Here is a 13,431-nt window from a genome sequence, read left to right as displayed (position 1 = left end):
CCCAACTGAGTGGAGCCCCTGCTCCCGACACATGGTTTTTCCTGGGTGTTGCCACCCGACGCATAAACTGAAAATCCCCAAATCCCACCTGGGTGGAGCCCCTGCTCCCGACACATGGTTTTTCCTGGGTGTTGCCACCCGACGCATACACTGAAAATCCCCAAATCCCAACTGGGTGGAGCCCCGGCTCTCGACACATGGTTTTTCCTGGGTGTTGCCACCCGACGCATACACTGAAAATCCCCAAATCCCAACTGGGTGGAGCCCCGGCTCTCGACACATGGTTTTTCCTATGTGTTGCCACCCGACGCATACACTGAAAATCCCCAAATCCCAACTGGGTGGAGCCCCGGCTCTCGACACATAATTTTTCCTATGTGTTGCCACCCGACGCATACACTGAAAATCCCCAAATCCCAACTGGGTGGAGCCCCGGCTCTCGACACATAATTTTTCCTATGTGTTGCCACCCGACGCATACACTGAAAATCCCCAAATCCCAACTGGGTGGAGCCCCGGCTCTCGACACATGGTTTTTCCTGGGTGTTGCCACCCGACGCATACACTGAAAATCCCCAAATCCCACCTGGGTGGAGCCCCTGCTCCCGACACATGGTTTTTCCTATGTCTTGCCACCCGACGCATACATTGAAAATCCCCAAATCCCAACTGGGTGGAGCTCCGGCTCTCGACACATGGTTTTTCCTGGGTGTTGCCACCCGACGCCTACACTGAAAATCCCCAAATCGCACCTGGGTGGAGCCCCGGCTCCCGACACATGGTTTTTCCTATGTGTTGCCACTCGTCGCATACACTGAAAATACCCAAATCCCAACTGGGTGGAGCCCCTGCTCCCGACACATGGTTTTTATTGGGTGTTGTCACCCGACGCATACACTGAAAATCCCCAAATCCCAACGGGGTGGAGCCCCTGCTCCCGACACATGGTTTTTCCTGGGTGTTGCCACCCGACGCATACACTGAAAATCCCCAAATCCCACCTGGGTGGAGCCCCGGCTCCCGACACATGGTTTTTCCTGGGTGTTGCCACCCGACGCATACACTGAAAATCCCCAAATCCCACCTGGGTGGAGCCCCTGCTCCCGACACATGGTTTTTCCTATGTCTTGCCACCCGACGCATACACTGAAAATCCCCAAATCCCAACTGGGTTGAGCCCCTGCTCCCGACACATGGTTTTTCCTGTTTGTTGCCACCCGACGCATAACTGAAAATCCCCAAATCCCAACTGGGTGGAGCCCCGGCTCCCGACGCATGGTTTTTCCTATGTGTTGCCACTCGACGCATACACTGAAAATCCCCAAATCCCATCTGGGTGGAGCCCCGGCTCCCGACACATAGTTTTTCCTATGTGTTGCCACCCGACGCATACACTGAAAATCCCCAAATCCCAACTGGGTGGAGCCCCTGCTCCCGACACATGGTTTTTCCTGGGTGTTGCCACCCGACGCATAAACTGAAAATCCCTAAATCCCAACTGGGAGGAGCCCCGGCTCCCGACGCATGGTTTTTCCTATGTGTTGCCACTCGACGCATACACTGAAAATCCCCAAATCCCAACTGGGTGGAGCCCCTGCTACCGACACATGGTTTTTCCTGGGTGTTGCCACCCGACGCATACAATGCAAATCCCCAAATCCTAACTGGGTGGAGCCCCTGCTCCCGACACATGGTTTTTCCTGGGTGTTGCCACCCGACGCATACACTGAAAATCCCCAAATCCCACCTGGGTGGAACCCCGGCTCCCGACACATGGTTTTTCCTATGTCTTGCCACCGGACGCATACACTGAAAATCCCCAAATCCCAACTGGGTGGAGCCCCGGCTCTCGACACATGGTTTTTCCTGGGTGTTGCCACCCGACGCATACTCTGAAAATCCCCAAATCCCACCTGGGTGGAACCCCGGCTCCCGACACATGGTTTTTCCTATGTCTTGCAACCCGACGCATACACTGAAAATCCCCAAATCCCAACTGGGTGGAGCCCCGGCTCTCGACACATGGTTTTTCCTGGGTGTTGCCACCCGACGCATACACTGAAAATCCCCAAATCTCAACTGGGTGGAGCCCCGGCTCTCGACACATGGTTTTTCCTATGTGTTGCCACCCGACGCATACACAGAAAATCCCCAAATCCCAACTGGGTGGAGCCCCGGCTCTCGACACATGGTTTTTCCAGGGTGTTGCCACCCGACGCATACACTGAAAATCCCCAAATCCCAACTGGGTGGAGCCCCGGCTCTCGACACATGGTTTTTCCTATGTGTTGCCACCCGACGCATACACTGAAAATCCCCAAATCCCAACTGGGTGGAGCCCCGGCTCTCGACACATAATTTTTCCTATGTGTTGCCACCCGACGCATACACTGAAAATCCCCAAATCCCAACTGGGTGGAGCCCCGGCTCTCGACACATGGTTTTTCCTGGGTGTTGCCACCCGACGCATACACTGAAAATCCCCAAATCCCACCTGGGTGGAGCCCCTGCTCCCGACACATGGTTTTTCCTATGTCTTGCCACCCGACGCATACACTGAAAATCCCCAAATCCCAACTGGGTGGAGCCCCGGCTCTCGACACATGGTTTTTCCTGGGTGTTGCCACCCGACGCATACACTGAAAATCCCCAAATCCCACCTGGGTGGAGCCCCGGCTCCCGACACATGGTTTTTCCTAAGTGTTGCCACTCGTCGCATGCACTGAAAATCCCCAAATCCCAACTGGGTGGAGCCCCTGCTCCCGACACATGGTTTTTCCTGGGTGTTGCCACCCGACGCATACACTGAAAATCCCCAAATCCCACCTGGGTGGAGCCCCTGCTCCCGACACATGGTTTTTCCTGGGTGTTGTCACCCGACGCATACACTGAAAATCCCCAAATCCCAACTGTCTGGAGCCCCTGCTCCCGACACATGATTTTTCCTGGGTGTTGCCACCCGACGCATACACTGCAAATCCCCAAATCCCAACTGAGTGGAGCCCCTGCTCCCGACACATGGTTTTTCCTGGGTGTTGTCACCCGACGCATACACTGAAAATCCCCAAATCCCAACTGTCTGGAGCCCCTGCTCCCGACACATGATTTTTCCTGGGTGTTGCCACCCGACGCATACACTGCAAATCCCCAAATCCCAACTGAGTGGAGCCCCTGCTCCCGACACATGGTTTTTCCTGGGTGTTGCCACCTGAAGCATAAACTGAAAATCCCCAAATCCCACCTGGGTGGAGCCCCTGCTCCCGACACATGGTTTTTCCTGGGTGTTGCCACCCGACGCATACACTGAAAATCCCCAAATCCCAACTGGGTGGAGCCCCGGCTCTCGACACATGGTTTTTCCTGGGTGTTGCCACCCGACGCATACACTGAAAATCCCCAAATCCCACCTGGGTGGAGCCCCGGCTCCCGACACATGGTTTTTCCTATGTGTTGCAACTCGACGCATACACTGAAAATCCCCAAATCCCAACTGGATGGAGCCCCTGCTCCCGACAAATGGTTTCTCCTGGGTGTTGCCACCCGACGCATATACTGAAAATCCCCAAATCCCAACTGGGTGCAGCCCTTTCTCTCGACGCATGGTTTTTCATATGTGTTGCCACCCGACACATACACTGAAAATCCCCAAATCCCAACTGGGTGGAGCCCCGGCTCCCGACACATGGTTTTTCCTATGTGTTGCCACCCGACGCATACACTGAAAATCCCCAAATCCCAACTGGGTGGAGCCCCGGCTCCCGACACACAGTTTTTCCTATGTGTTGCCACCCGACGCATACACTGAAAATCCCCAAATCCCAACTGGGTGGAGCCCCTGCTCCCGACACATGGTTTTTCCTATGTGTTGCCACTCGACGCATGCAATGAAAATCCCCAAATCCCAACTGGGTGGAGCCCCTGCTCCCGACACATGGATTTTCCTATGTGTTGCCACCCGACGCATACACTGAAAATCCCCAAATCCCAACTGGGTGGAGCCCCGGCTCCCGACACATGGTTATTCCTATGTGTTGCCACTCGACGCATACACTGAAAATCCCCAAATCCCAACTGGGTGGAGCCCCTGCTCCCGACACATGGTTTTTCCTATGTGTTGCCACCCGACGCATACACTGAAAATCCCCAAATCCCAACTGGGTGGAGCCCCGGCTCCCGACACATGGTTTTTCCTATGTGTTGCCACTCGTCGCATACACTGAAAATCCCCAAATCCCAACTGGGTGGAGCCCCTGCTCCCGACACATGGGTTTTCCTGGGTGTTGTCACCCGACGCATACACTGAAAATCCCCAAACCCCAACTGTCTGGAGCCCCTGCTCCCGACACATGATTTTTCCTGGGTGTTGCCACCCGACGCATACACTGCAAATCCCCAAATCCCAACTGAGTGGAGCCCCTGCTCCCGACACATGGTTTTTCCTGGGTGTTGCCACCCGACGCATAAACTGAAAATCCCCAAATCCCACCTGGGTGGAGCCCCTGCTCCCGACACATGGTTTTTCCTGGGTGTTGCCACCCGACGCATACACTGAAAATCCCCAAATCCCAACTGGGTGGAGCCCCGGCTCTCGACACATGGTTTTTCCTGGGTGTTGCCACCCGACGCATACACTGAAAATCCCCAAATCCCAACTGGGTGGAGCCCCGGCTCTCGACACATGGTTTTTCCTATGTGTTGCCACCCGACGCATACACTGAAAATCCCCAAATCCCAACTGGGTGGAGCCCCGGCTCTCGACACATAATTTTTCCTATGTGTTGCCACCCGACGCATACACTGAAAATCCCCAAATCCCAACTGGGTGGAGCCCCGGCTCTCGACACATAATTTTTCCTATGTGTTGCCACCCGACGCATACACTGAAAATCCCCAAATCCCAACTGGGTGGAGCCCCGGCTCTCGACACATGGTTTTTCCTGGGTGTTGCCACCCGACGCATACACTGAAAATCCCCAAATCCCACCTGGGTGGAGCCCCTGCTCCCGACACATGGTTTTTCCTATGTCTTGCCACCCGACGCATACATTGAAAATCCCCAAATCCCAACTGGGTGGAGCTCCGGCTCTCGACACATGGTTTTTCCTGGGTGTTGCCACCCGACGCCTACACTGAAAATCCCCAAATCGCACCTGGGTGGAGCCCCGGCTCCCGACACATGGTTTTTCCTATGTGTTGCCACTCGTCGCATACACTGAAAATACCCAAATCCCAACTGGGTGGAGCCCCTGCTCCCGACACATGGTTTTTATTGGGTGTTGTCACCCGACGCATACACTGAAAATCCCCAAATCCCAACGGGGTGGAGCCCCTGCTCCCGACACATGGTTTTTCCTGGGTGTTGCCACCCGACGCATACACTGAAAATCCCCAAATCCCACCTGGGTGGAGCCCCGGCTCCCGACACATGGTTTTTCCTGGGTGTTGCCACCCGACGCATACACTGAAAATCCCCAAATCCCACCTGGGTGGAGCCCCTGCTCCCGACACATGGTTTTTCCTATGTCTTGCCACCCGACGCATACACTGAAAATCCCCAAATCCCAACTGGGTTGAGCCCCTGCTCCCGACACATGGTTTTTCCTGTTTGTTGCCACCCGACGCATAACTGAAAATCCCCAAATTCCAACTGGGTGGAGCCCCGGCTCCCGACGCATGGTTTTTCCTATGTGTTGCCACTCGACGCATACACTGAAAATCCCCAAATCCCATCTGGGTGGAGCCCCGGCTCCCGACACATAGTTTTTCCTATGTGTTGCCACCCGACGCATACACTGAAAATCCCCAAATCCCAACTGGGTGGAGCCCCTGCTCCCGACACATGGTTTTTCCTGTGTGTTGCCACCCGACGCATAAACTGAAAATCCCTAAATCCCAACTGGGAGGAGCCCCGGCTCCCGACGCATGGTTTTTCCTATGTGTTGCCACTCGACGCATACACTGAAAATCCCCAAATCCCAACTGGGTGGAGCCCCTGCTACCGACACATGGTTTTTCCTGGGTGTTGCCACCCGACGCATACAATGCAAATCCCCAAATCCTAACTGGGTGGAGCCCCTGCTCCCGACACATGGTTTTTCCTGGGTGTTGCCACCCGACGCATACACTGAAAATCCCCAAATCCCACCTGGGTGGAACCCCGGCTCCCGACACATGGTTTTTCCTATGTCTTGCCACCGGACGCATACACTGAAAATCCCCAAATCCCAACTGGGTGGAGCCCCGGCTCTCGACACATGGTTTTTCCTGGGTGTTGCCACCCGACGCATACTCTGAAAATCCCCAAATCCCACCTGGGTGGAACCCCGGCTCCCGACACATGGTTTTTCCTATGTCTTGCAACCCGACGCATACACTGAAAATCCCCAAATCCCAACTGGGTGGAGCCCCGGCTCTCGACACATGGTTTTTCCTGGGTGTTGCCACCCGACGCATACACTGAAAATCCCCAAATCTCAACTGGGTGGAGCCCCGGCTCTCGACACATGGTTTTTCCTATGTGTTGCCACCCGACGCATACACAGAAAATCCCCAAATCCCAACTGGGTGGAGCCCCGGCTCTCGACACATGGTTTTTCCAGGGTGTTGCCACCCGACGCATACACTGAAAATCCCCAAATCCCAACTGGGTGGAGCCCCGGCTCTCGACACATGGTTTTTCCTATGTGTTGCCACCCGACGCATACACTGAAAATCCCCAAATCCCAACTGGGTGGAGCCCCGGCTCTCGACACATAATTTTTCCTATGTGTTGCCACCCGACGCATACACTGAAAATCCCCAAATCCCAACTGGGTGGAGCCCCGGCTCTCGACACATGGTTTTTCCTGGGTGTTGCCACCCGACGCATACACTGAAAATCCCCAAATCCCACCTGGGTGGAGCCCCTGCTCCCGACACATGGTTTTTCCTATGTCTTGCCACCCGACGCATACACTGAAAATCCCCAAATCCCAACTGGGTGGAGCCCCGGCTCTCGACACATGGTTTTTCCTGGGTGTTGCCACCCGACGCATACACTGAAAATCCCCAAATCCCACCTGGGTGGAGCCCCGGCTCCCGACACATGGTTTTTCCTAAGTGTTGCCACTCGTCGCATGCACTGAAAATCCCCAAATCCCAACTGGGTGGAGCCCCTGCTCCCGACACATGGTTTTTCCTGGGTGTTGCCACCCGACGCATACACTGAAAATCCCCAAATCCCACCTGGGTGGAGCCCCTGCTCCCGACACATGGTTTTTCCTGGGTGTTGTCATCCGACGCATACACTGAAAATCCCCAAATCCCAACTGTCTGGAGCCCCTGCTCCCGACACATGGTTTTTCCTGGGTGTTGTCACCCGACGCATACACTGAAAATCCCCAAATCCCAACTGTCTGGAGCCCCTGCTCCCGACACATGATTTTTCCTGGGTGTTGCCACCCGACGCATACACTGCAAATCCCCAAATCCCAACTGAGTGGAGCCCCTGCTCCCGACACATGGTTTTTCCTGGGTGTTGCCACCTGAAGCATAAACTGAAAATCCCCAAATCCCACCTGGGTGGAGCCCCTGCTCCCGACACATGGTTTTTCCTGGGTGTTGCCACCCGACGCATACACTGAAAATCCCCAAATCCCAACTGGGTGGAGCCCCGGCTCTCGACACATGGTTTTTCCTGGGTGTTGCCACCCGACGCATACACTGAAAATCCCCAAATCCCACCTGGGTGGAGCCCCGGCTCCCGACACATGGTTTTTCCTATGTGTTGCAACTCGACGCATACACTGAAAATCCCCAAATCCCAACTGGTTGGAGCCCCTGCTCCCGACAAATGGTTTCTCCTGGGTGTTGCCACCCGACGCATATACTGAAAATCCCCAAATCCCAACTGGGTGCAGCCCTTTCTCTCGACGCATGGTTTTTCATATGTGTTGCCACCCGACACATACCCTGAAAATCCCCAAATCCCAACTGGGTGGAGCCCCGGCTCCCGACACATGGTTTTTCCTATGTGTTGCCACCCGACGCATACACTGAAAATCCCCAAATCCCAACTGGGTGGAGCCCCGGCTCCCGACACACAGTTTTTCCTATGTGTTGCCACCCGACGCATACACTGAAAATCCCCAAATCCCAACTGGGTGGAGCCCCTGCTCCCGACACATGGTTTTTCCTATGTGTTGCCACTCGACGCATGCAATGAAAATCCCCAAATCCCAACTGGGTGGAGCCCCTGCTCCCGACACATGGATTTTCCTATGTGTTGCCACCCGACGCATACACTGAAAATCCCCAAATCCCAACTGGGTGGAGCCCCGGCTCCCGACACATGGTTATTCCTATGTGTTGCCACTCGACGCATACACTGAAAATCCCCAAATCCCAACTGGGTGGAGCCCCTGCTCCCGACACATGGTTTTTCCTATGTGTTGCCACCCGACGCATACACTGAAAATCCCCAAATCCCAACTGGGTGGAGCCCCGGCTCCCGACACATGGTTTTTCCTATGTGTTGCCACTCGACGCATACAATGAAAATCCCCAAATCCCAACTGGGTGGAGCCCCTGCTCCCGACACATGGTTTTTCCTATGTGTTGCCACCCGACGCATACACTGAAAATCCCCAATTCCCAACTGGGTGGAGCCCCTGCTCCCGACACATGGTTATTCCTATGTTTTGCCACCCGACGCATACACTGAAAATCCCAAAATCCCCCCTGGGTGGAGCCCCTGCTCCCGACACATGGTTTTTCCTATGTGTTGCCACCCGACGCATAAACTGAAAATCCCCAAATCCCACCTGGGTGGAGCCCCTGCTCCCGACACATGGTTTTTCCTGGGTGTTGCCACCCGACGCATACACTGAAAATCCCCAAATCCCAACTGAGTGGAGCCCCGGCTCCCGACACATGGTTTTTCCTATGTGTTGCCACTCGAAGCATACACTGAAAATCCCCAAATCCCAACTGGGTGGAGCCCCTGCTCCCGACACATGGTTTTTCCTGGGTGTTGCCACCCGACGCATACTCTGAAAATTCCCAAATCCCAACTGGGTGGAGCACCGGCTCCCGACACATGGTTTTTCCTATGTGTTGCCACTCGACGCATACACTGAAAATCCCCAAATCCCAACTGGGTGGAGCCCCTGCTCCCAACACATGGTTTTTCCTGGGTGTTGCCACCCGACGCATAAACTGAAAATCCCCAAATCCCACCTGGGTGGAGCCCCTGCTCCCGACACATGGTTTTTCCTGGGTGTTGCCACCCGACGCATACACTGAAAATTCCCAAATCCCAACTGGGTGGAGCACCGGCTCCCGACACATGGATTTTCCTATGTGTTGCCACTCGACGCATACACTGAAAATCCCCAAATCCCAACTGAGTGGAGCCCCTGCTCCCGACACATGGTTTTTCCTGGGTGTTGCCACCTGACGCATAAACTGAAAATCCCCAAATCCCACCTGGGTGGAGCCCCTGCTCCCGACAAATGGTTTCTCCTGGGTGTTGCCACCCGACGCATATACTGAAAATCCCCAAATCCCAACTGGGTGCAGCCCTTTCTCTCGACGCATGGTTTTTCATATGTGTTGCCACCCGACACATACACTGAAAATCCCCAAATCCCAACTGGGTGGAGCCCCGGCTCCCGACACATGGTTTTTCCTATGTGTTGCCACCCGACGCATACACTGAAAATCCCCAAATCCCAACTGGGTGGAGCCCCGGCTCCCGACACACAGTTTTTCCTATGTGTTGCCACCCGACGCATACACTGAAAATCCCCAAATCCCAACTGGGTGGAGCCCCTGCTCCCGACACATGGTTTTTCCTATGTGTTGCCACTCGACGCATGCAATGAAAATCCCCAAATCCCAACTGGGTGGAGCCCCTGCTCCCGACACATGGATTTTCCTATGTGTTGCCACCCGACGCATACACTGAAAATCCCCAAATCCCAACTGGGTGGAGCCCCGGCTCCCGACACATGGTTATTCCTATGTGTTGCCACTCGACGCATACACTGAAAATCCCCAAATCCCAACTGGGTGGAGCCCCTGCTCCCGACACATGGTTTTTCCTATAAGTTGCCACCCGACGCATACACTGAAAATCCCCAAATCCCCCTGGGTGGAGCCCCGGCTCCCGACACATGGTTTTTCCTATAAGTTGCCACCCGACGCATACACTGAAAATCCCCAAATCCCAACTGGGTGCTCCCGACACATGGTTTTTCCTATGTGTTGCCACTCGACGCATACAATGAAAATCCCCAAATCCCAAATGGGTGGAGCCCCTGCTCCCGACACATGGTTTTTCCTATGTGTTGCCACCCGACGCATACACTGAAAATCCCCAATTCCCAACTGGGTGGAGCCCCTGCTCCCGACACATGGTTATTCCTATGTTTTGCCACCCGACGCATACACTGAAAATCCCAAAATCCCCCCTGGGTGGAGCCCCTGCTCCCGACACATGGTTTTTCCTATGTGTTGCCACCCGACGCATAAACTGAAAATCCCCAAATCCCACCTGGGTGGAGCCCCTGCTCCCGACACATGGTTTTTCCTGGGTGTTGCCACCCGACGCATACACTGAAAATCCCCAAATCCCAACTGAGTGGAGCCCCGGCTCCCGACACATGGTTTTTCCTATGTGTTGCCACTCGAAGCATACACTGAAAATCCCCAAATCCCAACTGGGTGGAGCCCCTGCTCCCGACACATGGTTTTTCCTGGGTGTTGCCACCCGACGCATACTCTGAAAATTCCCAAATCCCAACTGGGTGGAGCACCGGCTCCCGACACATGGTTTTTCCTATGTGTTGCCACTCGACGCATACACTGAAAATCCCCAAATCCCAACTGGGTGGAGCCCCTGCTCCCAACACATGGTTTTTCCTGGGTGTTGCCACCCGACGCATAAACTGAAAATCCCCAAATCCCACCTGGGTGGAGCCCCTGCTCCCGACACATGGTTTTTCCTGGGTGTTGCCACCCGACGCATACACTGAAAATCCCCAAATCCCAACTGGGTGGAGCCCCGGCTCCCGACGCATGGTTTTTCCTATGTGCTGCCACTCGACGCATACATTGAAAATCCCCAAATCCCAACTGGGTGGAGCCCCGGCTCCCGACACATGGTTTTTCCTATGTGTTACCACTCGACGCATACACTGAAAATCCCCAAATCCCAACTGGGTGGAGCCCCTGCTCCCGACACATGGTTTTTCCTGGGTGTTGCCACCCGACGCATAAACTGAAAATCCCCAAATCCCAACTGGGTGGAGCCCCTGCTACCGACACATGGTTTTTCCTGGGTGTTGCCACTCGACGCATACACTGAAAATCCCCAAATCCCAACTTGGTGGAGCCCCTGCTCCCGACACATGGTTTTTCCTATGTGTTGCCACCCGACGCATACACTGAAAATCCCCAAATCCCAACTGGGTGGAGCCCCGGCTCCCGACACACAGTTTTTCCTATGTGTTGCCACCCGACGCATACACTGAAAATCCCCAAATCCCAACTGGGTGGAGCCCCTGCTCCCGACACATGGTTTTTCCTATGTGTTGCCACTCGACGCATGCAATGAAAATCCCCAAATCCCAACTGGGTGGAGCCCCTGCTCCCGACACATGGATTTTCCTATGTGTTGCCACCCGACGCATACACTGAAAATCCCCAAATCCCAACTGGGTGGAGCCCCGGCTCCCGACACATGGTTATTCCTATGTGTTGCCACTCGACGCATACACTGAAAATCCCCAAATCCCAACTGGGTGGAGCCCCTGCTCCCGACACATGGTTTTTCCTATGTGTTGCCACCCGACGCATACACTGAAAATCCCCAAATCCCAACTGGGTGGAGCCCCGGCTCCCGACACATGGTTTTTCCTATGTGTTGCCACTCGACGCATACAATGAAAATCCCCAAATCCCAACTGGGTGGAGCCCCTGCTCCCGACACATGGTTTTTCCTATGTGTTGCCACCCGACGCATACACTGAAAATCCCCAATTCCCAACTGGGTGGAGCCCCTGCTCCCGACACATGGTTATTCCTATGTTTTGCCACCCGACGCATACACTGAAAATCCCAAAATCCCCCCTGGGTGGAGCCCCTGCTCCCGACACATGGTTTTTCCTATGTGTTGCCACCCGACGCATAAACTGAAAATCCCCAAATCCCACCTGGGTGGAGCCCCTGCTCCCGACACATGGTTTTTCCTGGGTGTTGCCACCCGACGCATACACTGAAAATCCCCAAATCCCAACTGAGTGGAGCCCCGGCTCCCGACACATGGTTTTTCCTATGTGTTGCCACTCGAAGCATACACTGAAAATCCCCAAATCCCAACTGGGTGGAGCCCCTGCTCCCGACACATGGTTTTTCCTGGGTGTTGCCACCCGACGCATACTCTGAAAATTCCCAAATCCCAACTGGGTGGAGCACCGGCTCCCGACACATGGTTTTTCCTATGTGTTGCCACTCGACGCATACACTGAAAATCCCCAAATCCCAACTGGGTGGAGCCCCTGCTCCCAACACATGGTTTTTCCTGGGTGTTGCCACCCGACGCATAAACTGAAAATCCCCAAATCCCACCTGGGTGGAGCCCCTGCTCCCGACACATGGTTTTTCCTGGGTGTTGCCACCCGACGCATACACTGAAAATTCCCAAATCCCAACTGGGTGGAGCACCGGCTCCCGACACATGGTTTTTCCTATGTGTTGCCACTCGACGCATACACTGAAAATCCCCAAATCCCAACTGGGTGGAGCCCCTGCTCCCGACACATGGTTTTTCCTGGGTGTTGCCACCCGACGCATAACTGAAAATCCCCAAATCCCAACTGGGTGGAGCCCCGGCTCCCGACGCATGGTTTTTCCTATGTGCTGCCACTCGACGCATACATTGAAAATCCCCAAATCCCAACTGGGTGGAGCCCCGGCTCCCGACACATGGTTTTTCCTATGTGTTACCACTCGACGCATACACTGAAAATCCCCAAATCCCAACTGGGTGGAGCCCCTGCTCCCGACACATGGTTTTTCCTGGGTGTTGCCACCCGACGCATAAACTGAAAATCCCCAAATCCCAACTGGGTGGAGCCCCTGCTACCGACACATGGTTTTTCCTGGGTGTTGCCACTCGACGCATACACTGAAAATCCCCAAATCCCAACTTGGTGGAGCCCCTGCTCCCGACACATGGTTTTTCCTGGGTGTTGCCACCCGACGCATAAACTGAAAATCCCCAAATCCCAACTGGGTGGAGCCCCTGCTACCGACACATGGTTTTTCCTGGGTGTTGCCACCCGACGCATACAATGCAAATCCCCAAATCCCAACTGGGTGGAGCCCCTGCTCCCGACACATGGTTTTTCCTGGGTGTTGCCACCCGACGCATACACTGAAAATCCCCAA

The sequence above is a fragment of the Uloborus diversus genome, chromosome 5, assembly GCF_026930045.1.
Source record: "Uloborus diversus isolate 005 chromosome 5, Udiv.v.3.1, whole genome shotgun sequence".
Taxonomy (NCBI): Eukaryota; Metazoa; Arthropoda; class Arachnida; order Araneae; family Uloboridae; genus Uloborus; species Uloborus diversus.
The sequence above is the reverse complement of the archived record's forward strand: the minus strand, read 5'-3'. Positions refer to the sequence as shown.